Source organism: Rattus norvegicus, chromosome 6 (assembly GCF_036323735.1).
Source record: "Rattus norvegicus strain BN/NHsdMcwi chromosome 6, GRCr8, whole genome shotgun sequence".
In the NCBI taxonomy this organism is placed as follows: Eukaryota; Metazoa; Chordata; class Mammalia; order Rodentia; family Muridae; genus Rattus; species Rattus norvegicus.
In genome coordinates, this window is record NC_086024.1 from 58,686,501 (window position 1) to 58,711,323 (window position 24,823).

Genomic DNA, 24,823 nt, shown 5'->3' on the forward strand with positions numbered 1-24,823 from the left:
AAATAATAGAACTTGAAGAAGCAATAACAACAGACATATTTATTTGTAAGTTTAATCAAAGAAGCAAAGTAACTTTTCATTGGAAACTGAAGAAAACACAAATAGAAAGATATCCACCTCCATGACTTAAGAAAATTAATTTTGAGAAAATGTCTGCATCACCCAAAGCACTGCAATTTCCTGATGTCATTTTTTTAAATGAAAAGAAAAAAAATCCCTACATTCACATGTACCCACAAAAGGCCCCAAATAGCCAAAATCTCTTGAACCAAAGTAATGATGCTGGAGGTATTATACGCCCTCATTTTCAAACAATATAAAAACAAATGCCACCAACATAAAATGAGAAAGAACAGAAAATAAAGACATCCCAGAGATAAACCCATGTATTTATTTCAATTGATCTTTTAAAATTAAATCTTATTTTATGTGTATGGATGTTTTGCTTGCATGTTTGCCTGGACTTGCATGCAGTGTACCAGAGGCCAAAAGACAACATCAGAGTCCCTGGAAATGGTGTTAGAGAGGTTTTGAGCCACCATGTGGGTGTTGACAATATGACTGCTCTCTTCTAGAAGGAAAGCCAGTGCTCTGAACTGCTGAGCTGTTGCTCTGAGCTCTCACCTGATTTCTGAGCTGGTACCAAGAATATACATAGCCAACTGGTAGTCTCTTCAGTAAATGTGTTTGGAAACCCTGGCTGTTCACATGTGAAGAATGAGATTGGGTCCTCCTCTAAAACCCATACATGAAAATCATCTCAAAATAAAGACTTACATATAAGAGCTGAAGATAACGCAAGTAAAAGAACACATGGGGAAAGCCACATACATTGATCTGGAATTGGACTTTTTTGGGTATAATCCTAAAAGCTCAGGTAAGCAAGGAGAAAAATAGACAAGTGACAGGACATTAAACTAAAAAGCTGTACTTCAGCGAATGAAGAAACAGCATACAGAATGAGATAGGACATCTGAAGATCATGTTCTGATGAAGGATTAATAGGTAAAACAAATTAGGAGCCAACAACAACCAACTATAGCAAGTACACAACTGCTGGGTCTGATGTGGCCGTGGTGGGGACAGAACAACAGGACAGGGTGAGTAGGTATGGGTCTCCACCAGTGTTGACTGCTGTCATGGGCATAAAGTTTCTTTGTATAGTCATGTACATATTTTATATTCCTTCTTTAAGGAATGTCCTCCCTGTTAGCATTAGTGACTCCATGATAATCAGACAACCTGAGTCTTGGAGGCAAAAGTGTGGCTAATGTTTTAGCAAAATGGTCAATGCTGAGACCTTCAGGACAGCCCTTAAGGCTGTGGGAAAAAACTCTAAAAGTACAAGTTCGAAACATATAATCTCTCGACTATGCAAAAAAAAAATAAGGATGCAATATAAATTATATAAGGAGCTTCATGAACCTAAAGGAACAAAGGCAGCTGCATTAATGAGCTAGCTTGTCAAAAAGATACAAATTGAGGCAGATACAAATGTTGGCAGACTCCTGAGTTCAAGGTCTTCCTGGGACAGAGCTAATTTAGGCCCAGGTGTGGTAGAAATGGTAATTTCAGGACAGGTTCCCACCCCACTAGCTTATTGTCTGTGCTTAACAGAGACAGGCAGATACCTGAATTCTCTTGCAATGTTAAAAGTGAATGAGTGCTCCTATCTCCTAAGAATTAAGGGACTGGGTTCACGGGATGCTGATTCATAGGATAATCAAAAGAAAACCTGAAGTAAATGACTGGATTGATAATTAAAGTAAAAGACTGGGCTTGTGATCTGTAGGAAATGAACTCCAGAGAATTTTTTTTAGAATGGCAAGAGAGAACTGCTTGGAAAACTGTCTCAAGCAGAATAAAAAGAGATGTCTGGAGATCTTGAGAGAAACCAGGTCACAGAGTGAGAGAAAGCAGAACAGAAAGCAAGCAGGCTGGAAAGATGTCTACAGCAGAGCATAGGGAGCAAGACTGAACTCCTGATTTGACTTGGAGTCATTTGTTTCACTGGTCCCAGACACCCCTTCCTCAAAATCCCTCTCTAAGCTGAGGCTGGTCCTTTGCGAACAACTGGATTGAAAATGGGCCAAGGGGTCCGGACCTGAAGGGACTGGACCAACAGTTCTCTGCACCCAAATCCCGTGGGAGGGAGAGCTAAACTTTCAGAGGGGTAGACACACCTGGGAAGCCAGAAGAGACTACACTCGGCCCACATTTCTGACACCAGAGGAAAACACCTAATGCCATCTGGGAACCCGGTGCACGGGAGCTCCCGGAAAAGGCAGCCCAGGCCCTCCTGGTTGCTGCCCTCATGGAGAGCTCAAAAGCAGTCCCCCACAAGCAACTTGAGCCGTGGGACCACAGGTAAGAACAACTTTTCTGCTTCAAGCGACCTGCCTGGTCGACTCAGGACACAGGCCCACAGGAACAGCTGAAGACCAGTAGACAGGAAAGACTACACACCCGAAAGCAGAACACTCTGTTCCCATAACTGGCTGAAAGAAAATAGGAAAACAGGTCTATAGCACTGCTGACACACAGGCCTATGGGACAGTCTAGCCACTGTCAGAAATAGCAGAACAAAGTAACACTAGAGATAATCTGATGGCGAGAGGCAAGCACAGGAACCCAAGCAACAGAAACCAAGACTACATGCCATCATCGGAGCCCAATTCTCCCACCAAAACAAACATGGAATATCCAAACACACCAGAAAAGCAAGATCTAGTTTCAAAATCATATTTGATCATGATGCTGGAGGACTTCAAGAAAGACATGAACACACTTAGGGAAAAACAGGAAAACATTAATAAACAAGTAGAAGCCTACAGAGAGGAATCGCAAAAATCCCTGAAAGAATTCCAGGAAAACACAATCAAACAGTTGAAAGAATTAAAAATGGAAATAGAAGCAATCAAGAAAGAACACATGGAAACAACCCTGGATATAGAAAACCAAAAGAAGAGACAAGGAGCTGTAGATACAAGCTTCATCAACAGAATACAAGAGATGGAAGAGAGAATCTCAGGAGCAGAAGATTCCATAGAAATCATTGACTCAACTGTCAAAGATAATGTAAAGCAGAAAAAGCTACTGGTCCAAAACATACAGGAAATCCAGGACTCAATGAGAAGATCAAACCTAAGGATAATAGGTATAGAAGAGAGTGAAGACTCCCAGCTCAAAGGACCAGTAAATATCTTCAACAAAATCATAGAAGAAAACTTCCCTAACCTAAAAAAAGAGATACCCATAGACATACAAGAAGCCTACAGAACTCCAAATAGATTGGACCAGAAAAGAAACACCTCCCGTCACATAATAGTCAAAACACCAAACGCACAAAATAAAGAAAGAATGTTAAAAGCAGTAAGGGAAAAAGGTCAAGTAACATATAAAAGGAGACCTATCAGAATCACACCAGACTTCTCGCCAGAAACTATGAAGGCCAGAAGATCCTGGACTGATGTCATACAGACCCTAAGAGAACACAAATGCCAGCCCAGGTTACTGTATCCTGCAAAACTCTCAATTAACATTGATGGAGAAACCAAGATATTCCATGACAAAACCAAATTTACACAATATCTTTCTACAAATCCAGCACTACAAAGGATAATAAATGGTAAAGCCCAACATAAGGAGGCAAGCTATACCCTAGAAGAAGCAAGAAACTAATCGTCTTGGCAACAAAACAAAGAGAATGAAAGCACACAAACATAACCTCACATCCAAATATGAATATAAAGGGAAACAATAATCACTATTCCTTAATATCTCTCAATATCAATGGCCTCAACTCCCCAATAAAAAGACATAGATTAAGAAACTGGATACGCAACGAGGACCCTGCATTCTGCTGCCTAGAGGAAACACACCTCAGAGACAAAGACAGACACTACCTCAGAGTGAAAGGCTGGAAAACAACTTTCCAAGCAAATGGTCAGAAGAAGCAAGCTGGAGTAGCCATTCTAATATCAAATAAAATCAATTTCCAACTAAAAGTCATCAAAAAAGAAGGAAGGACACTTCATATTCATCAAAGGAAAAATCCACCAAGATGAACTCTCAATCCTAAATATCTATGCCCCAAATACAAGGGCACCTACATACGTAAAAGAAACCTTACTAAAGCTCAAAACACACATTGCACCTCACACAATAATAGTGGGAGATTTCAACACCCCACTCTCATCAATGGACAGATCATGGAATCAGAAATTAAACAGTGATGTCGACAGACTAAGAGAAGTCATGAGCCAAATGGACTTAACGGATATTTATAGAACATTCTATCCTAAAGCAAAAGGATATACCTTCTTCTCAGCTCCTCATGGTACTTTCTCTAAAATTGACCATGTAATTGGTCAAAAAACGGGCCTCAACAGGTACAGAAAGATAGAAATAATCCCATGCGTGCTATCGGACCACCACGGCCTAAAACTGGTCTTCAATAACAATAAGGGAAGAATGCCCACATATACGTGGAAATTGAACAATGCTCTACTCAATGATAACCTGGTCAAGGAAGAAATAAAGAAAGAAATTAAAAACTTTTTAGAATTTAATGAAAATGAAGATACAACATACTCAAACTTATGGGACACAATGAAAGCTGTGCTAAGAGGAAAACTCATAGCGCTGAGTGCCTGCAGAAAGAAACAGGAAAGAGCATATGTCAGCAGCTTGACAGCACACCTAAAAGCTCTAGAACAAAAAGAAGCAAATACACCCAGGAGGAGTAGAAGGCAGGAAATAATCAAACTCAGAGCTGAAATCAACCAAGTAGAAACAAAAAGGACCATAGAAAGAATCAACAGAACCAAAAGTTGGTTCTTTGAGAAAATCAACAAGATAGATAAACCCTTAGCCAGACTAACGAGAGGACACAGAGAGTGCGTCCAAATTAACAAAATCAGAAATGAAAAGGGAGACATAACTACAGATTCGGAGGAAATTCAAAAAATCATCAGATCTTACTATAAAAACCTATATTCAACAAACACTGAAAATCTTCAGGAAATGGACAATTTCCTAGACAGATACCAGGTACCGAAGTTAAATCAGGAACAGATAAACCAGTTAAACAACCCCATAACTCCTAAGGAAACAGAAGCAGTCATTAAAGGTCTCCCAACCAAAAAGAGCCCAGGTCCAGACGGGTTTAGTGCAGAATTCTATCAAACCTTCATAGAAGACCTCATACCAATATTATCCAAACTATTCCACAAAATTGAAACAGATGGAGCCCTACCGAATTCCTTCTACGAAGCCACAATTACTCTTATACCTAAACCACACAAAGACACAACAAAGAAAGAGAACTTCAGACCAATTTCCCTTATGAATATCGACGCAAAAATACTCAATAAAATTCTGGCAAACCGAATTCAAGAGCACATCAAAACAATCATCCACCATGATCAAGTAGGCTTCATCCCAGGCATGCAGGGATGGTTTAATATACGGAAAACCATCAACGTGATCCATTATATAAACAAACTGAAAGAACAAAACCACATGATCATTTCATTAGATGCTGAGAAAGCATTTGACAAAATTCAACACCCCTTCATGATAAAAGTCCTAGAAAGAATAGGAATTCAAGGCCCATACCTAAACATAGTAAAAGCCATATACAGCAAACCAGTTGCTAACATTAAACTAAATGGAGAGAAACTTGAAGCAATCCCACTAAAATCAGGGACTAGACAAGGCTGCCCACTCTCTCCCTACTTATTCAATATAGTTCTTGAAGTTTTAGCCAGAGCAATCAGACAACAAAAGGAGATCAAAGTGATACAGATCGGAAAAGAAGAGGTCAAAATATCACTATTTGCAGATGACATGATAGTATATTTAAGTGATCCCAAAAGTTTCACCAGAGAACTACTAAAGCTGATAAACAACTTCAGCAAAGTGGCTGGGTATAAAATTAACTCAAATAAATCAGTTGCCTTCCTCTATACAAAAGAGAAACAAGCCGAGAAAGAAATTAGGGAAACGACACCCTTCATAATAGACCCAAATAATATAAAGTACCTCGGTGTGACTTTAACCAAGCAAGTAAAAGATCTGTACAATAAGAACTTCAAGACACTGAGGAAAGAAATTGAAGAAGACCTCAGAAGATGGAAAGATCTCCCATGCTCATGGATTGGCAGGATTAATATAGTAAAAATGGCCATTTTACCAAAAGCAATCTACAGATTCAATGCAATCCCCATCAAAATACCAATCCAATTCTTCAAAGAGTTAGACAGAACAATTTGCAAATTCATCTGGAATAACAAAAAACCCAGGATAGCTAAAGCTATCCTCAACAATAAAAGGACTTCAGGGGGAATCACTATCCCTGAACTCAAGCAGTATTACAGAGCAATAGTGATAAAAACTGCATGGTATTGGTACAGAGACAGACAGATAGACCAATGGAATAGAATTGAAGACCCAGAAATGAACCCACACACCTATGGTCACTTGATTTTTGACAAAGGAGCCAAAACCATCCAATGGAAAAAAGATAGCATTTTTAGCAAATGGTGCTGGTTCAACTGGAGAGCAACATGTAGATGAATGCAGATCGATCCATGCTTATCACCCTGTACAAAGCTTAAGTCCAAGTGGATCAAGGACCTCCACATCAAACCAGACACACTCAAACTAATAGAAGAAAAACTAGGGAAACATCTGGAACACATGGGCACTGGAAAAAATTTCCTGAACAAAACACCAATGGCTTATGCTCTAAGATCAAGAATCGACAAATGGGATCTCATAAAACTGCAAAGCTTCTGTAAGGCAAAGGACACTGTGGTTAGGACAAAACGGCAACCAACAGATTGGGAAAAGATCTTTACCAATCCTACAACAGATAGAGGCCTTATATCCAAAATATACAAAGAACTCAAGAAGTTAGACCGCAGGGAAACAAATAACCCTATTAAAAAATGGGGTTCAGAGCTAAACAAAGAATTCACAGCTGAGGAATGCCGAATGGCTGAGAAACACCTAAAGAAATGTTCAACATCTTTAGTCATAAGGGAAATGCAAATCAAAACAACCCTGAGATTTCACCTCACACCAGTGCGATTGACTAAGATCAAAAACTCAGGTGACAGCAGATGCTGGCGAGGATGTGGAGAAAGAGGAACACTCTTCCATTGTTGGTGGGATTGCAGACTGTAAAACCATTCTGGAAATCAGTCTGGAGGTTCCTCAGAAAATTGGACATTGAATTGCCTGAGGATCTAGCTATACCTCTCTTGGGCATATACCCAAAAGATGCCTCAACATATGAAAGAGACACGTGCTCCACTATGTTCATCGCAGCCTTATTTATAATAGCCAGAAAATGGAAAGAACCCAGATGCCCTTCAACAGAGGAATGGATACAGAAAATGTGGTACATCTACACAATGGAATATTACTCAGCTATCAAAAACAACGAGTTTATGAAATTCGTAGGCAAATGGTTGGAACTGGAAAATATCATCCTGAGTGAGCTAACCCAATCACAGAAAGACATACATGGTATGCACTCATTGATAAGTGGCTATTAGCCCAAATGCTTGAATTACCCTAGATCCCTAGAACAAACGAAACTCAAGACGGATGATCAAAATGTGAATGCTTCACTCCTTCTTTAAATGAGGAAAAAGAATACCCTTGGCAGGGAAGGGAGAGGCAAAGATTAAAACAGAGACTTAAGGAACACCCATTCAGAGCCTGCCCCACATGTGGCCCATACATATACAGCCACCCAATTAGACAAGATGGATGAAGCAAAGAAGTGCAGACCGACAGGAGCTGGATGTAGATCGCTCCTGAGAGACACAGCCAGAATACAGCAAATACAGAGGCGAATGCCAGCAGCAAACCACTGAACTGAGAATAGGTCCTCTATTGAAGGAATCAGAGAATGAACTGGAAGAGCTTGAAGGGGCTCGAGACCCCAAAAGTACAACAATGCCAAGCAACCAGAGCTTCCAGGGACTAAGCCACTACCCTAAGACTATACATGGACTGACCCTGGACTCTGACCCCATAGGTAGCAATGAATATCCTAGTAAGAGCACCAGTGGAAGGGGAAGCCCTGGGTCCTGCTAAGACTGAACCCCCAGTGAACTAGTCTATGGGGGGAGGGCGGCAATGGGGGGAGGGTTGGGAGGGGAACACCCATAAGGAAGGGGAGGGGGGAGGGGGATGTTTGCCCGGAAACCGGGAAAGGGAATAACACTCGAAATGTATATAAGAAATACTCAAGTTAATAAAAAAAAAAAAAAGAAAAAAAGAAACAAACTGGATACGCAACGAGGACCCTGCATTCTGCTGCCTACAGGAAACACACCTCAGAGACAAAGACAGACACTACCTCAGAGTGAAAGGCTGGAAAACAACTTTTCAAGCATATGGTCAGAAGAAGCAAGCTGGAGTAGCCATTCTAATATCGAATAAAATTGATTTTCATCTAAAAGTCATCAAAAAAGATAAGGAAGGACACTTCATATTCATCAAAGGAAAAATCCACCAAGATGAACTCTCAATCCTAAATATCTATGCCCCAAATACAAGGGCACCTACATACATAAAAGAAACCTTACTAAAGCTCAAAACACACATTGCACCTCACACAATAATAGTAGGAGATTTCAACACCCCACTCTCATCAATGGACAGATCATGGAAACAGAAATTAAACAGAGACGTAGACAGACTAAGAGAAGTCATGAACCAAATGGACTTAACAGATATTTATAGAACATTCTATCCTAAAGTAAAAGGATATACATTATTCTCAGCACCTCATGGTACTTTCTCCAAAATTAACCATATAATTCGTCATAAAACAGGCCTCAACAGATACAGAAAGATAGAAATAATCCCATGCGTCCTATCACCGGCTAAAGCTGGTCTTCAATAACAATAAGGGAAGAACGCCCACATATACATGGAAGTTGAACAATACTCTACTGAATCATAACCTGGTCAAGGAAGAAATAAAGAAATTAAAGACTTCTTAGAATTCAATGAAAATGAAGGTACAACATACCCAAACTTCTGGGACACAATGAAAGCTGTGCTTATAGGAAAACTCATAGCTCTGAGTGACTACAGAAAGAAACAGGAGAGAGCATATGTCATCAGCTTGACAGCACACCTAAAAGCTCTAGAACAAAAAGAAGCAAATATACCCAGGAGGAGTAGCAGGCAGGAAATAATCAAACTCAGAGTTGAAATCAACCAAGTAGAAACAAAAAGGACCATAGAAAGAATCAACAGAACCAAAAGTTGGTTCTTTGAGAAAATCAACAAGATAGATAAACCCTTAGCCAGACTAAGGAGAGGACACAGAGAGTGTGTCCAAATTAACAAAATCAGAAATGAAAAGGGAGACATAACTACAGATTCAGAGGAAATTCAAAAAATCATCAGATCTTACTATAAAACCTATATTCAACAAATCTTGAAAATCTGCAGGAAATGGACAATTTCCTAGACAGATACCAGGTACCGAAGTTAAATCAGGAACAGATAAACCAGTTAAACAACCCCATAACTCCTAAGGAAACAGAAGCAGTCATTAAAGGTCTCCCAACCAAAAAGAGCCCAGGTCCAGACGGGTTTAGTGCAGAATTCTATCAAACCTTCATAGAAGACCTCATACCAATATTATCCAATCTATTCCACAAAATTGAAACAGATGGAGCACTACCGAATACCTTCTATGATGCCACAATTACTCTTATACCTAAACCACACAAAGACACAACAAAGAAAGAGAACTTCAGACCAATTTCCCTTATGAATATCGACGCAAAAATACTCAATAAAATTCTGGCAAACCGAATCCAAGAGCACATCAAAACAATCATCCACCATGATCAAGTAGGCTTCATCCCAGGCTTGCAGGGATGGTTTAATATATGGAAAACCATCAACGTGATCCATTATATAAACAAACTGAAAGAACAAAACCACATGATCATTTCATTAGATGCTGAGAAAGCATTTGACAAAATTCAACACCCCTTCATGATAAAAGTCCTGGAAAGAATAGGAATTCAAGGCCCATACCTGAACATACTAAAAGCCATATTCAGCAAACCAGTCGCTAACATTAAACGAAATGGAGAGAAACTTGAAGCAATCCCACTAAAATCAGGGACTTGACAAGGCTGCCCACTCTCTCCCTACTTATTCAATATAGTTCTTGAAGTTTTAGCCAGAGCAATCAGACAACAAATGGAGATCAAGTGGGTATAGATTGGAAAAGAAGAAGTCAACATATCGTTATTTGCAGATGATATGATAGTATATTTAAGTGATCCCAAAAGTTCCACCAGAGAACTACTAAAGCTGATAAACAACTTCAGCAAAGTGGCTTGGTATAAAATTAACTCAAATAAATCAGTATCCTTCCTCTACACAAAAGAGAAACAAGCCGAGAAAGAAATTAGGGAAACAACACCCTTCATAATAGTCCCAAACAATATAAAATATTGCTGATGCCAAGAAGTGTGTGCTGACAGGGGTCTGATATCCAGAGGAGTCTCCTGAGACGCTCTGCCTGAGCAAGACAAATACAGAGGTACACACTCACAGCCCACCAGTGAACTGAGAACAGGGTTCCCATTGGAGTACTTAGAGAAAGGATTGAAGGAGCTGAAGGGGTTTGCAGCCCCATAAGAACAACAATACCAGCCAATCAGAGCTCCCAGGGACTAAACCACTACCCTAAATATAGACTGACCCATCCTCCAGCTGCATATGTAGCAGACGATGGCCTTGTTGGACGCCAATAATAAGAGAAGCCCTTGGTCTTCCCAAGGCTGGACCCTCCAGTGTAGGGGAATGTCATGAAGGGGGTGTCGGGAAGGGCAGTTGGTTGGGGAGGGAGAACACCCTTGTAGAAGAAGGGGAGGGGTATGGAATATGGGGTTTATGGCCAGGAAACCGGGAAAGGGAATAACATTTGAAATATAAACAAAAAATATCCAATAGAAAAGAAAATGGGCAAAGGAGGGTGGCAGAGGGAGCAGGAGGCCAGAGGGGTGCTATAGTGGCACCATGCTCCCCACTGATTCTTCTCCATTGCAGTCACATTCCAGAAAGGCAGAGGATCAAGAAGTGCCAGGGTGGATGTGGGTGTGTTGGAGTTGGGGAGGGTGGAGACTAAGAGTGAGAACCACTATTGGCCGAGCACACCTACAAGACAATGGAGCAGGAATACTGAGAAGCCAGTACTGGGAGGGGCCTAGACTTTTGAGACCATCAAGGTGGCTACTATTTCTAAGTGGAGGTTGCTACATTCTGCACACTGTTGACATGCCACATCCAACTGGAGGAAGGCCTTGCCATTTCCCCAAGCCTGACCTGGGGAAAGCCTTGCTATTGGTATGGGTCTGAGACACTTGGGTCCTTGGCATGGCCATGCTCATGTCAACAACACACATTCGGTCAGGACACACCCCATTCCATTAGATATAGTCAAAGGAGTTGAACATTTTGAAAGATAGCTACCTGCTAGCAGTGTATTCACAATAGCCAAGATATGAAATTAAACTATCAGTGGATGAGTGGAGAAAGAATGGGATATTGGTCAGTCTTCAAAAGGAAGGAAAACCTGTTATTTTGATAACCCAGAAGAACTGGAAGGCAGGTTAAGTAAAACAGGTCAGGCACAGAAAGGCAAATACTGTATAATCATGCTTATATATGGGTAAACTGCTGAAGTAGAATTTATCAAGTGGAAAGAAGAGAGATAGCTACTTAGAGGCTGGGAAAGGAGGGAATGAGTAGTTACTTAATACAAGGTTACTACACACTGAATTGGTCAATGGTCAACAACAATGTACTGTGTATTTCAGAGTAATAGTTTTAATTGTTTCACATAAAAATGACAGGTGACTAAAATGACAAGCAAATCAAATTAGCATGATTTAATGATATTGAATACATATATAAAACATCCCACAGTGCTCCAGGGCTAGTAGTGAACTATAAAGAGAGAATTAAGCAAATACTCTGTTTCTAGAGAATGTTTCCAGTCTATCAGTAGGCACCTAACTGATCTGCCATAGGCACCTAACTGATCTGCCATACAGAGACCAGAGGTTTATTCTACAGAAGAGATGAAGAGAAGAGGAAGAAAAGAAGAAAGAAGAGAAAACAGGACAGGACAGGACAGGACAGGACAGGACAGGACAGGACAGGACAGGACAGGACAGGACAGGACAGAAGAACAGAACAGAATGGACCAGAGAAGAGCAGAAGAGTTCCTAGGCAGTTAAAGCCAAGAGACACCAGGGAGAGCTAGAGGTAGATAATTCTGCCTTTGAGGATTACATTCACTGGAGTCCTGATGAGTTGAAGACCATTTTATTCAGGTTGGACTTCAGAGCCCTGATCCTCAAAGTCTTTCTCTTGGGGCAGAGGATTGCCTAAGACTTTCCTGAGGATTCTGACCACAGGAGGATAAGCCTATGTATCACAATACCCAGGTTCCCTCAAATTCTGCCTTGCGGACATCCTAGAGTCAAATTTGCATTGAGGACTCCCGACCACACACACACTTCCAACCAACATTTTGATAACCGTCCTTTTTTCTTTTCTTAAGTCACAGTCTTATTATATAGCCCTGGATGGCCTGGAACTTGCTATACAGACCCTGAGAGATTCACCTGCATCTGATTCCTGGATGCTGGGATTAAAGGCATGTACTACTTACTATAGACAGCTAGATTTTCATTTTGAGGAGTGTGTGTGTGTGTGTGTGTGTGTGTGTGTGTGTGTGTGTGTGTCCCACCTCCATAGCCAGAAGATAGCATTGAATGCCTTGTAACTGTAACTACAGGGGATTGTGAGCCATTTGTGGTAGATGCTTGGAACTGAACATAGGTTCAGCCAGAGCTATGAGTGTTCTTAAGCATGAACCATCTCTACAACCTTTAAACTTTCATCTTAAATACAGCCAATTTATAAGAGCCATTTAAGGACAAAATTCTGACATAAAATAGAGATTAAGAGAAATACACAGAAATAATATGAATAGATATTTAAAATGCAGCAATAACTCCTATTATTACCATGAAGATATTAGAGGGCATTTTTATCCTTGAAACAAAAAAAACCTAAAAAATATATATGTAAGGGTAAGATGCTCGGAGCAATAAGGCACTTGCCACCAAGCTTGGCAACCTGAGTTTGATCCCTGGGGTCAACACAGTGGAAGAAGAGCGCCACCTCCTGTAAGTTATCCTCTAGCTTCACACACATCATGGTACAGGTGTGCCTGACTCCCCTCCCCCACACCTCAATTAAAAAATGTAATAAAATAAAGTTTAATTACATGAGACATTTTAGGACAATGAATGAAAACCGTTATCAAGGAAAACAGAATTGGATCTCCACTACACTGTGCTGGGAATGTCGGATGTGTGACTGCTATGGAGGGCGCTGGTCAGTCATCTTCTTTTGCAATGTGTATTTAGAAGAATGAAATGGAAATCGGGTTCTTGAAGAGTTAACTTGCACTCCCACATCTACTGCTGCTGGGCTACTACTATGCAAAACAGCCCAGGGGTGAAAAACCACTCAGCCTACTGCTGAAAGGGAGAGCATTTAGGGGAAAGCTGCCGGTTATAAACAATGGAGTATCAATGGAGTATTAGTCTCGAGATACGCAGAAATCCTACAGTGTGACACGGTTGAGCTTGGAGGACACCATGGCTAGTGAACTAAGACAATCCTGAAAGGACCAGAACAGAAAGATTTTACTCATGAAATAGCTAAATAGCCAAACTCCCAGAGGCAGAAAGTAGAGAGCAATGATTGCTATGCCTGGGACAAGGGAACTAGGAGTCATTGATCAGTGTGTAAGGTGAAGGAGGCATAAGTAAACTCTAGAATTCCACTGAGACCTGTGCTACCTGCAGTTACCAATGTGGCAGTGTACATTTAAATATTTTACAAGGAGGTAAATTTCATTTAAATATTCTTTCCCCAAGACAAGTAATCACAACTCACAGGAACTCTAGGCTTCGTCTTGGTTGTGGCAATGGTTTCATGGGTATGTGTGTATTTGTTAAAATTATTCAGTTGTATATTTTATATGTATTTTTTTAATATTTTTCCCTCCGTCTTTATTAACTTGGGTATTTCTTATTTACATTTCGATTGTTATTCCCTTTCCCAGTTTCCTGGCCAATATCCCCCTAACCCATCCCCCTCCCTTCTATACAGGCTTCCCCTCCCCATCCTCCCCCCATTACCGCCCTACCCCCAACAATCACGTTCACTGGGGGTTCAGTCTTAGCAGGACCCAGGGCTTCCCCTTACACTGGTGATCTTACTAGGATATTCATTGCTACCTATGAGGTTGGAGTCCAGGGTCAGTCCATGTATAGTCTTAGGGTAGTGGCTTAGTCCCTGGAAGCTCTGGTTGGTTGGTTATATGTATTTTTATTTGTACTTTTGTTGTTGTCATTTTGTTTCTTCAAGACAGGGCTTCCTCTGTGTAGCCCTGGTTGTCCTGGAACTCTGTAGAGCAGGCTGGCCTTGAACTCACAGAAATCTGCCTCCCTCTGCATCCCAACTGCTGGGATCAAAGTCATGTGCCTGTTACTGCCTCTGCCTGTACATTTTAAATGTATGCATCAGTTACAGCTTCATAAAAATGTTAGCAGTCTGAGCTGGAGAGATAGCACACACTTAAAATCACTTACTGCTCTTGCAGAGGACGGCAGGTTTGTTCTGAGCACTCATGTCTAACTGCTTAAAACCGCCTGTAACTCCATCTCTTCTGGTTTCAGCCAGCCCCTGCACACATGTATGCATATGCACACACACACACACACACACACACACACAATTAATCCTAAAAATAATATTAAAATCATATGAGTAATGTAAAAGATGAGCAACATTTACATAAAACATATTCTATGAATATATGGTTTTCCTGGACTACACCTTTAAAAAGGTATATATAAAGTAAACATTTCAGAGCTAGGGGTGTAACTTAGTGAGTAGAGTATTTGACTTGCACAGAAAAAGCACTAAATTTGAGCCCAGTACCATAAAAAGTTGAATAATGGTAGCAATGGTGGCAAGTTGTTACATGGCACTCTGTTTTAGAAAAGTAAAAAATACGAATAAGAAAACAAGCATTTAGGTAAAAAGAGCACTTGAAAATTAAAAATGAAAAAGCAGCCTTTAAGAACACGACAAGGGCTTGGGAAAGAAAGCTGAAGGGCCAGACGAAGAAGAGTGATGTGTGAAGAAGAGAAAGGAAAGAGGAAAATGCAGGAAGGCTCACCACAGTTCAGCAGTTGCATGTGTGGTTATGTGCCGTATGTGCGTGCATATGTGTTTGTGTGTATGTGTTAATGTGCCTGTAAGTGACTGTGTATGTGTGCTTCTGACTATATGTGTATATTCCAGGAAGAAAAAAAATGTACATTAAAGAGGAAGAAATGAAAATACTTAGGAAAAATTTTCCCGAATCAAAAGACAAGAGGTTTTTGGATTGAAATCTCCTCAAATTGAGCACAACAGAGAAGCATGGGTTCCACTTTGTCTCTGCTGCTCTGAACTAGCACCCTGACAAACAGCAGCCTAAGGGAGAAGGAGTTTATCTTAACTCACGGTGGTAGCAGGGGAGTCCACGTACTGGGAAATTACAACGATTAGTCACGTTACCTCCACCATTAAGAGCAGAGAGAAACGAACACATGTCTGCTTGATGTTCCACTGGCTTTCTCCACTTGTATATAGTGCAAGATCCACCCCCTGTGGCCCCGGGTTGCTGCTGACCACAGTGGGCTGCATCTTCCCTTAACAATTCACACAATGAATACAATCTTACGGGCACAGCCACAGCTGTGGGTCAACCTTCCCAGGCCATTCTAGATTGAGTCGCTGGACTATCAAAACCAACCGTCACACTTATCAATGCATATCACTGTGACATGTTAGAATAGTTGGAGATGAGAAGAGTGTGGGTGGCCAGATCTTCTCACTCATGTACATAATATGTACACATGTGTGCTCACCCCCACCCCTCTACCGCCCCCAAACATGTACCAGGACTCACTTCTTAGTGAATACAATGGAAAATAAGAAAATAATGGAGGAATACCTTATCACCAGTCCCAAATCCTGCTGGTAAACTAAGGCAAACTCTTTTTTTTTTTTTAATTAACTTGAGTATTTCTTATTTACATTTCGAGTGTTATTCCCTTTCCCGGTTTCCATGCAAACATCCCCCTCCCCCCTCCCCTTCCTTATGGGTGTTCCCCTCCCAACCCTCCCCCCATTGCCGCCCTCCCCCCAACAGTCTAGTTCACTGGGGGTTCAGTCTTAGCAGGACCCAGGGCTTCCCCTTCCACTGGTGCTCTTACTAGGATATTCACTGCTACCTATGAGGTCAGAATCCAGGGTCAGTCCATGTATAGTCTTTAGGTAGTGGCTTAGTCCCTGGAAGCTCTGGTTGCTTGGCATTGTTGTACATATGGGGTCTCGAGCCCCATCAAGCTCTTCCAGTTCTTTCTCTGATTCCTTCAACGGGGGTTCTATTCTCAGTTCAGTGGTTTGCTGCTGGCATTCGCCTCTGTATTTGCTGTATTCTGGCTGTGTCTCTCAGGAGCGATCTACATCCGGCTCCTGTCGGTCTGCACTTCTTTGCTTCATCCATCTTGTCTAATTGGGTGGCTGTATATGTATGGGCCACATGTGGGGCAGGCTCTGAATGGGTGTTCCTTCAGTCTCTGTTTTAATCTTTGCCTCTCTCTTCCCTGCCAAGGGTATTCTTGTTCTCCTTTTAGGGGAGAAATTCCTTTTTTTTTTTTTTTTTGGTTCTTTTTTTCGGAGCTGGGGACTGAACCCAGGGCCTTGCGCTTCCTAGGCAAGCGCTCTACCACTGAGCTAAATCCCCAACCTTGTTCTCCTTTTAAAGAAGGAGTGAAGCATTTACATTTTGATCATCCATCTTGAGTTTCATTTGTTCTAGGCATCTAGGGTAATTCAAGCATTTGGGCTAATAGCCACTTATCAATGAGTGCATACCATGTGTGTTTTTCTGTGATTGGGTTACCTCACTCAGGATGATATTTTCCAGTTCCAACCATTTGCCTATGAATTTCATAAAGTCGTTGTTTTTGATAGCTGAGTAATATTCCATTGTGTAGATGTACCACATTTTCTGTATCCATTCCTCTGTTGAAGGGCATCTGGGTTCTTTCCAGCTTCTGGCTATTATAAATAAGGCTGCTATGAACATAGTGGAGCACGTGTCTTTTTTATATGTTGGGGCATCTTTTGGGTATATGCCCAAGAGAGGTATAGCTGGATCCTCAGTAAGCCAAATTCTTGGTGCACATGTGAGGATTGAGGACACGCAATCACAGGCGTTCACAATAAGAAAACAGGGATGACCTGTAAACCCTTATCCAGGTAGATAATGGAGGAAAAAGAAAGACAAGCATTCCAGGAGAGAGGAGGAGAGCTTAGGATTTCCCCAGGGTGCTGGCGAAGGGGACAGGAGCTGCACACAGACACACAGAGTTCTGAGGCTTCTCCTGGCTCCTAGAGGTCATCTTTTTCCTCACTTGAGCTCCCCAGTGAGTATATGAATATCTTCTCTTTGTGAGCCCTAATCTTCTCTTATATTAAACTGCAAGCCACATTGGATTAGGGCCCACCCTTAATACCCCATTTAATGTAATTACTTCTAAATGCCCTATCTCCAATACAGTCCCACGGGACCAGCATACATAACTTCTCCATATGAATATAGGGAGGCGTGAGTCAGCCCTTAGGGTGGAAAATTAAACAAACGAGAACTCCAGGGATTCAGAAGGACAATAAAGGAAAAGCGGAGTATAATGCATGGTTTAGTTCTGAAAAGCATACTTTGTCTCAACAATGTAATGAGTGAATATTGATTTAACTGAAATTACACTACAATCACGTAAGGAGACTAGAAAGTGGGAAGTATGCATGTGTGTGGTACAAGTGGGAACAAGAAGGGAAAGAGCTAAACCCTCGTGTCCCCTTAGTGGAAACAAAAAAACTTGTGCAAAGGAGAAAAATCAGGAAGCAAAGTACCACTGAGAAGAACTGAAAGGTTCTCATCGGAGGACAGGTGATGGGGCAAGCCCTGGGGCCGGTTGCTAAGTCACAGAACTACTTAAGGTTTTACATTTACTATGTAAATGGTTTTACATTACACAGAGCTATTAAAATTCAGAAAATATGTTTAAAGGGGTAGAAGGCTGAATCTTCGCTTTTACTCTGCAACTTCATTAGTGCTTTACCTAATTTACTAAACAGTTGTTCGTCCCACGGTATTCTGTCAGGAATCACTATTTCTTACATATCTGTTCCTTTATTTTCCCCATGTGTGTCTCTCTAAACATTATCTAATAAAATCGGAGAGACACCATAATTTCTCAGAATTTGAACCTCTTCATAATTTCATGACTTCCTCGGTGATTCCTAGTAGAAATTAGAGCTTGCTTATGATTTTGCTATCCCAGACTTTCTGCGAGTAGGCATGGACAGCGGCCAGACCAAGCCATTACAGTGTACCCACCCTGCACTTCAACCAGGAATCAGCAAAACACCAGATTATTTCTTTTAGTAGCAGAGATGAGACAAGGTTGTCCACAGCAGGGGAGTGGTGGGCGTCGTGCTCCGAGTCCTCGAACAGTGGCTGTTGCTGCAGACACCAGCACGGCAGGCATGGGCTTCTGTTGCTCTCTTCGTGGGACCTCATGCTGCCATAAGATTTTTTTTTTTTTAATTTTTACCATGCTTGCATTTGACCTGAGAATATTTTGAACTGTATTTTTAAACCTCATAATATCCACCCAACCTCATTTCAGTAAGTACGTTTCTGCAGAAGTCAGTAGGAGAATACTTCTGTCCTTTTTATTACTTAAATTGAAGTCCCATGTGAAGAAAAGTTCCTATTGGGATGTCTAATGAGAAGGAATGAACCCATCCACGTAACAGAAATAAAATAATGAGGAAAATATCCCTGACTTACTTTCCTCAAGCTTTTATAACCGATGACCAAGTACATGTCATTTGTGATTCGCTGATAACTTGGAATTTTTGCATTTATGGTGGGTTTTAATTTACTCATCCTTCCCTTAAATAAGCAGTGCCAGGCTGCTGAAATCAGTTGGCACAGTAGCGAGGAAAAACAGACCGAAGTCCCAGGCTTTGTTGTAGCAGTAGAGGTAGATTGAAAACACACACACACACACACACACACACACACACACACACGTAAGTTGCACATTATAATGTAAGTGGGTAAATGTTGTGGGGAAAGGCCTGGAGAGGGGGAGGAGGGGACGGTGCTGCTGGGAGAGTTGGCTTCCAGGGGTGCCTGAAAAGGCTCTGTGAAGGAGACAGAGTAGGCTAGTTGTAGGACCAGCACTTGGGATGATCCAGGGCTTGATAGAAAGAGACAGGATGGTGGCTGGAATGGCTGAGTTCCATGACCGAGTAATAGCCAGGCCCTCTTTGTGTGGTACCGAAAGTAACAGTAACAAGAGACCATTCGGATTTTGAGCAGAGGGGTGACTTGTTTGCATGTAGGTTCCCACAGGTCACGGGGGTTTTTGTTGTTTTGTTTTTCTTGTTTGTTTGTTTGTTTGTTTTTGATCATATAAAGTGATTTTAGTGATGCAGAGGTAATTCCTCCCCGGACCCAAGGAGTAACTGATGATGGGAAACAGATTTGGTTGCGATTGTTGGCAGGAAGTATCCTAGAGACCAATGGGCAGAGGCCATGGCTACTGCTAAATGTCTTAAGATGGTGAGACAGCAAGAGGCACTCAGCTCACAAAGCCAGTAGCATTATGGCTGAGACACTCTGAGCAAAGACCCTGCCTTTGAGACCACTGATTAAACAACATGGTGACAGTCTCAGAAACCCTACAGTTGTGTGTAAATTAAGTTCCTTATGTTTGAATATTGAAATACCGTATTTCCTAAAATAGAATTTTAACTATTAGAGGGAATTCCTCTTAAAATTTAATTATTTAAATTAATTTAAGTCCTCATGAAAATCGGAAGGTTTCATCATGCCATCTCACACGTATGTCTCACCATATGGTGCTGGTTAATTGTTTGACCCAAGCTAGGGTTATCTAGGAGGGAATATAAATTGAGAAAATACCTTCAGAAGATTCTGTTGAAAGGCCATTTCTTAATTAGTGATTCATGGGGGAAGACCTAGCTCTTTGTGGGTGGTGCCATCCCTGGGATGGTGGTCCTGGGCTCAATAAGAAATCAGGCTGAGCAAGTCATGGAGAGAAAGCCTCCTGCCACAGCCTCTGCATCAGCTCGGTCTCTGGGTTCCGGCTCTGCTTGAGCCCTCGTCCTGCCTTCCTCTGACGATGAAGTGAGATGTGGAAGCTGAACAAGCCCCTTCCTTCCTAAGTTGCTCTGGTCATGGTGTTCTATCCCAGCAATACTAACCCTAGCGAAGACCTGTGGTTCTAATTCATTCCCCAGACGTACAGCCTTCCTTTTCCTTATTCTCCCACTGGAGCTGGTCCGCTGCTTTTCTCCAGTCTACTCCTCCTTTTTGACTTTCTTGTCATATGTATCCCATTACTTTCTGTTCACCAATGTCCTAACATCTCTTCCTTCGCATGGTTCCCCTTTCTGCCTCTGTGTTCTAAAATCAGCGCTACCCCAACAAACCCAAATTCTACACTCGAGTGAAAACGTGTAGTATTTGTCTTTCTGAACCCAGCTTACTTTGCATAATATAAGGATTTTTTCAGTTCCGTGCCCACAAGTGCCATGACTTCATTTTTCTTCATGGCCGTGTAAAATTCCATTCTGAATATGTACTACATTGTTTTTATCCATTCATTGATTGGTGCACATCTAGGCTGATTCCTGGTTATGATGAACGGAACAGCAAAGAGCATGGATGTAGGAGTGTCTCTGGCATGTCGACTGAGACTCTGTGGGGTGTAGACACTGGAGTAATAAATTTCAGCTGCAGGGGAATTCTAGTTTTGTTTTGCTTGTGCACATTTCACACTGACTTCCTTGGTGGTGTCACAAAGTTGCATTCACACCAGCAGTGTGTGAGCAGTCTTTCCCAGCATCCTCGCTGGCATTTGCTGTCCTTGGTGTCGCTAATGATAGCCATTCTTACTGGAGTGGGGGCAGAGTCTGTCGGCAACTTAAATTTCCATCTTGTGGGGGAGAATTGTAATACAACACATAGGAAGGGAAAAATAAAAACTAATATGCATCCTGGTTTTCTAGGTTCACTTCTATGGTGTTTCTGCCTAATGAATTAAAACAGTATTTTATACTAGCTTAAAACGTATAAGCCGAAAATAATTAAATCTTTAACCTTAAAAAATTAAGCTTGAAAATATTCAGAAGTAGTGGTTGTATCTAATCAAGGAGATTTTATTTACATGCTTTTCCTCTCTTATTTGCAAATTACTGAAAATTCTACGGGAACACTTTCCAAAAATAAATTGCAGGTTTCTTTTAAAAGGACAACTTGAGGGGACTGGCCCAGCCGGTATGAGCACTGGCTGCTCCTCTGGAGCACATGGATTTGATCCCTCGCTCCTACCATGGCGGTTCACAACTTCTGTAAGTCCCGTTCCAGAGGATCTCCTGTCCTCATCTCTGCCGGCACTGCATGCATCCAGAGAGTGCGTACATGGTGGCAAAAGACCCATATATGTAAATTAAAAATATTTTAAAACTCAAAACTGAATGTATAATGTTCATATCCATGACTTTCACAGCCATGCAGAGAGAGGGCTTTATATTGGTTATTTCTGCTGATTTTGTTTTTAGTGTTTTAAATATTTGGCAAAATATTAGCCTTCCAACAAAGTTGACAAAGTAATATAGTTAATGTTACTTGAGGTAAGAGAAATTCATCCTAAGAGCACAAATTATGTGGGACTCACACAGTTTACTTTGCTTATTAATGGCTTTTGTATTCAGGATGGGAGCTTTTAATTATTTTCTAGAAAAAGGTAAGGTGTTTCCAAATGGTTAAATGCATATATTCAAATTTATTACAAGTAAACCCTAAGGGATATCTCCCAGATTTCTGCATTATGGGTACCCAGTCAATCACTAATCAGGAGAAAATTTCATGTTACTTCATTCAGTAATCTCAGGAGCATTAGAACGTGTCATGTGGATTCACCTTCCGTACATAGTTACACGGACTACATAAATGTGTTCTTCGGGAAGAAGCAATCAGGGATTTTGGGAAGCAAAGAGTCCTCTGCAAATAAGAAAAAGACAAGTGAATGATTCTGTCTCTTCTCCACCCCACCCTCTTCAGAAGCAAGAATAAGATGTTGATAGGTGTGGGGTCCTTTGCTTTCTGCAGATCCCTTCTGTGGATCAACTGTATGAAAGATCAGCGAGTGGCTGGGGGGCAGACAAGACTCAGTCACAGATAGCAGGGAAATCCCCTCAATTCCCTAATCGTGTCTCTCGATTTACAAATGGTGTGGTCATCGTTGCCCTGCCTGATGATTGCCATCTTGGTTTTACTCAGACTTCGACGACCCAGGATACTTTCTGGCAGGGTGTCGAGAAGAGTTTTGAATTTTAATACCCATTAGGGGTACATATACTTTCCATTTCAGTTGTTAGTTGCCTGAGCCTTGAAGGAATTCGTATTTTTTTCCTTTTAGAAGTTACTTCGAGATAAGAGACAGACTGTTGCTTATAGTTGATATTGAATGCAATTTCATTTTCCATTTTCACCCAGTTGGTTAAGAAAATGTAATGACACCTTGAAATGTTCTCATAAACATAGCTGTTTAAAAATTCTGTGTTGTGAATACAGACTTTTGCACTGTTAGGGAAAAGATTAGCATCCTTCTGATGGAGATCTGAATTTGAAAGGTTCAGGTAGATTTACCAATGTATAATAAACAAAATCCAGGTAAAAAGTACACTGTAGCTGTCTTCAGATACACCAGAAGAGGGCATTGGATCTCTTTACAGATAGTTGTGAGCTACTATGTAGTTGCTGGGAATTGAACTCAGGACCTCTGGAAGAGTAGTCGGGTGCTCTTAACCACTGAGCCATCTCTCCAGCCCAAAAAGCCATCTTCTAACCAGTTAACTTACTGCCTGGGTTTAAGTGTCAGTTGATTCTGTTCTTTTGCTTGAGAAGAGCTGGGAGCCCTACACTGAGGCCATTACAGCGAGGGCAAGGTGGGGAGGCTCTTCCTTCTAAACGACAGCTTCTAAAGGAAGCTTTTCATACTATGCTTCTGGCCTGGAGAACTATCCCTAAAGTTGGAGACTTGCTGACATCTTTTTCCTTTGACCAAAGGATAAAGATCTATGAATCCAAGGACTTCAGAACGAGATAGAGCACAGGTTAAAAGTTGGTCCATCAAAGTTCTTAATGTAAAACCCAAAACTTTGAGGTGACTAGAGGAAAACATAGGAAATGTATCTTAAAGACATATGTAACAATTTCCTGACTAGGACTCTAATAGCTCCAGAAACAGTAGCAAGAATTTACAAATAGGACTTAATGAAATAAGAAAACCTCTGCAAAGCCAAAGAAACAGTAAAGAGATAGACTAGAGTGGGAGAGAACTCTTGTCAACTATTCTACAGGAACCACTATACAAAATACGAAGACTGAAACAAAACTAAATACCAAAAGAACAAATAATCTAATCAACAAATGATAAAATAAAGTGCCAGTCAGTCACGTAATTTTATTATATTAATAAAAAAATAAATGCAAGAAACAGATATACCTATATACCCAAGCTTTTGTTGACACTATTCACAGCATATGAATGGATAAGTAAAATGTGTGTGTGTGTGTGTGTGTGTGTGTAGAAGTGTATTCAGTGGTGTATTAAAGTCATCATAGGGTGAACAAAATCATCCTGTTTCAGAAAAACATTGGAGAATAGAGCTTCGTTATGTCAGATGAAATAGGCCAGAAATTGTACTAAATAGTACATCATTTTTCTATTATGTGGGTTACAGACTTAAAAAGCAAGACATGGAAACATAAGAAAAATGGTTTAGGATGAGGACAGGAACCAGGAGTGGCAGACTTGGGAGAGGATATGGAGGGGTGAATATGTTAAATGTATGTTACATATGTTACATATGGAGGCATTACAATGACACCTATAATTCTATGTGATTAACATGCATTAGTAAAATGTTTATAAGTGCAATATTAGTAAAAGAGTGCAGATCTGAGACACTTTACAAAGTATATAGTGTCAAGGTTCAGAGACTTCATTACAATTAGCATTTGGATAAAGGTGAGGTTGGGAACAACAAGTAGAAAGAAACTGGACCGGGACAGTGGTTAGCTTTCAGTTGCTACGTCTAAATATTGGAGTAAATCAACTTGGAGCAAGACTTTTGGCCCTGTGTTCCAGAGCTTTCATTCTGTTTTCAGTCTAGCTGAATTGTGGCTGATAGTGAGGCAGAATATTTCAAGAGAAATGTGTGGCAGATGAGATTGTTTAAGATAGCCAGAAAGCTAAGAACGAGAGAGAGTCCATGGTTCCAGCAGACCCTTAATGACACGATGAGGCTTCCACTAGACTTCACCTCTAATGTTCCCATCACCCTTATTAACACCATAGACTGGTCACCAGGCACTTGCCATAGGAGACTATGAAGGCCCTGGTAGATGGAGAACATTACAAGAGACCTAGCAGGGAAGCTTCCAGATGATCCATAGAGTCAAGGGCCAACCTGTAAAACCTGATAGTTCTAGTGGATACCAAGCAACTGTTTCTCATTT

General features: G+C 41.0%; 1 protein-coding gene across 2 annotated transcripts in view; it reads right to left on the bottom strand.

Moving 5' to 3' along the window:
- The window catches only part of Lrrc72 (leucine rich repeat containing 72), a 60,234-nt gene that overhangs the window by 23,890 nt on the left and 11,521 nt on the right, over positions 1 to 24,823 (bottom strand). The window lies entirely within an intron of this gene.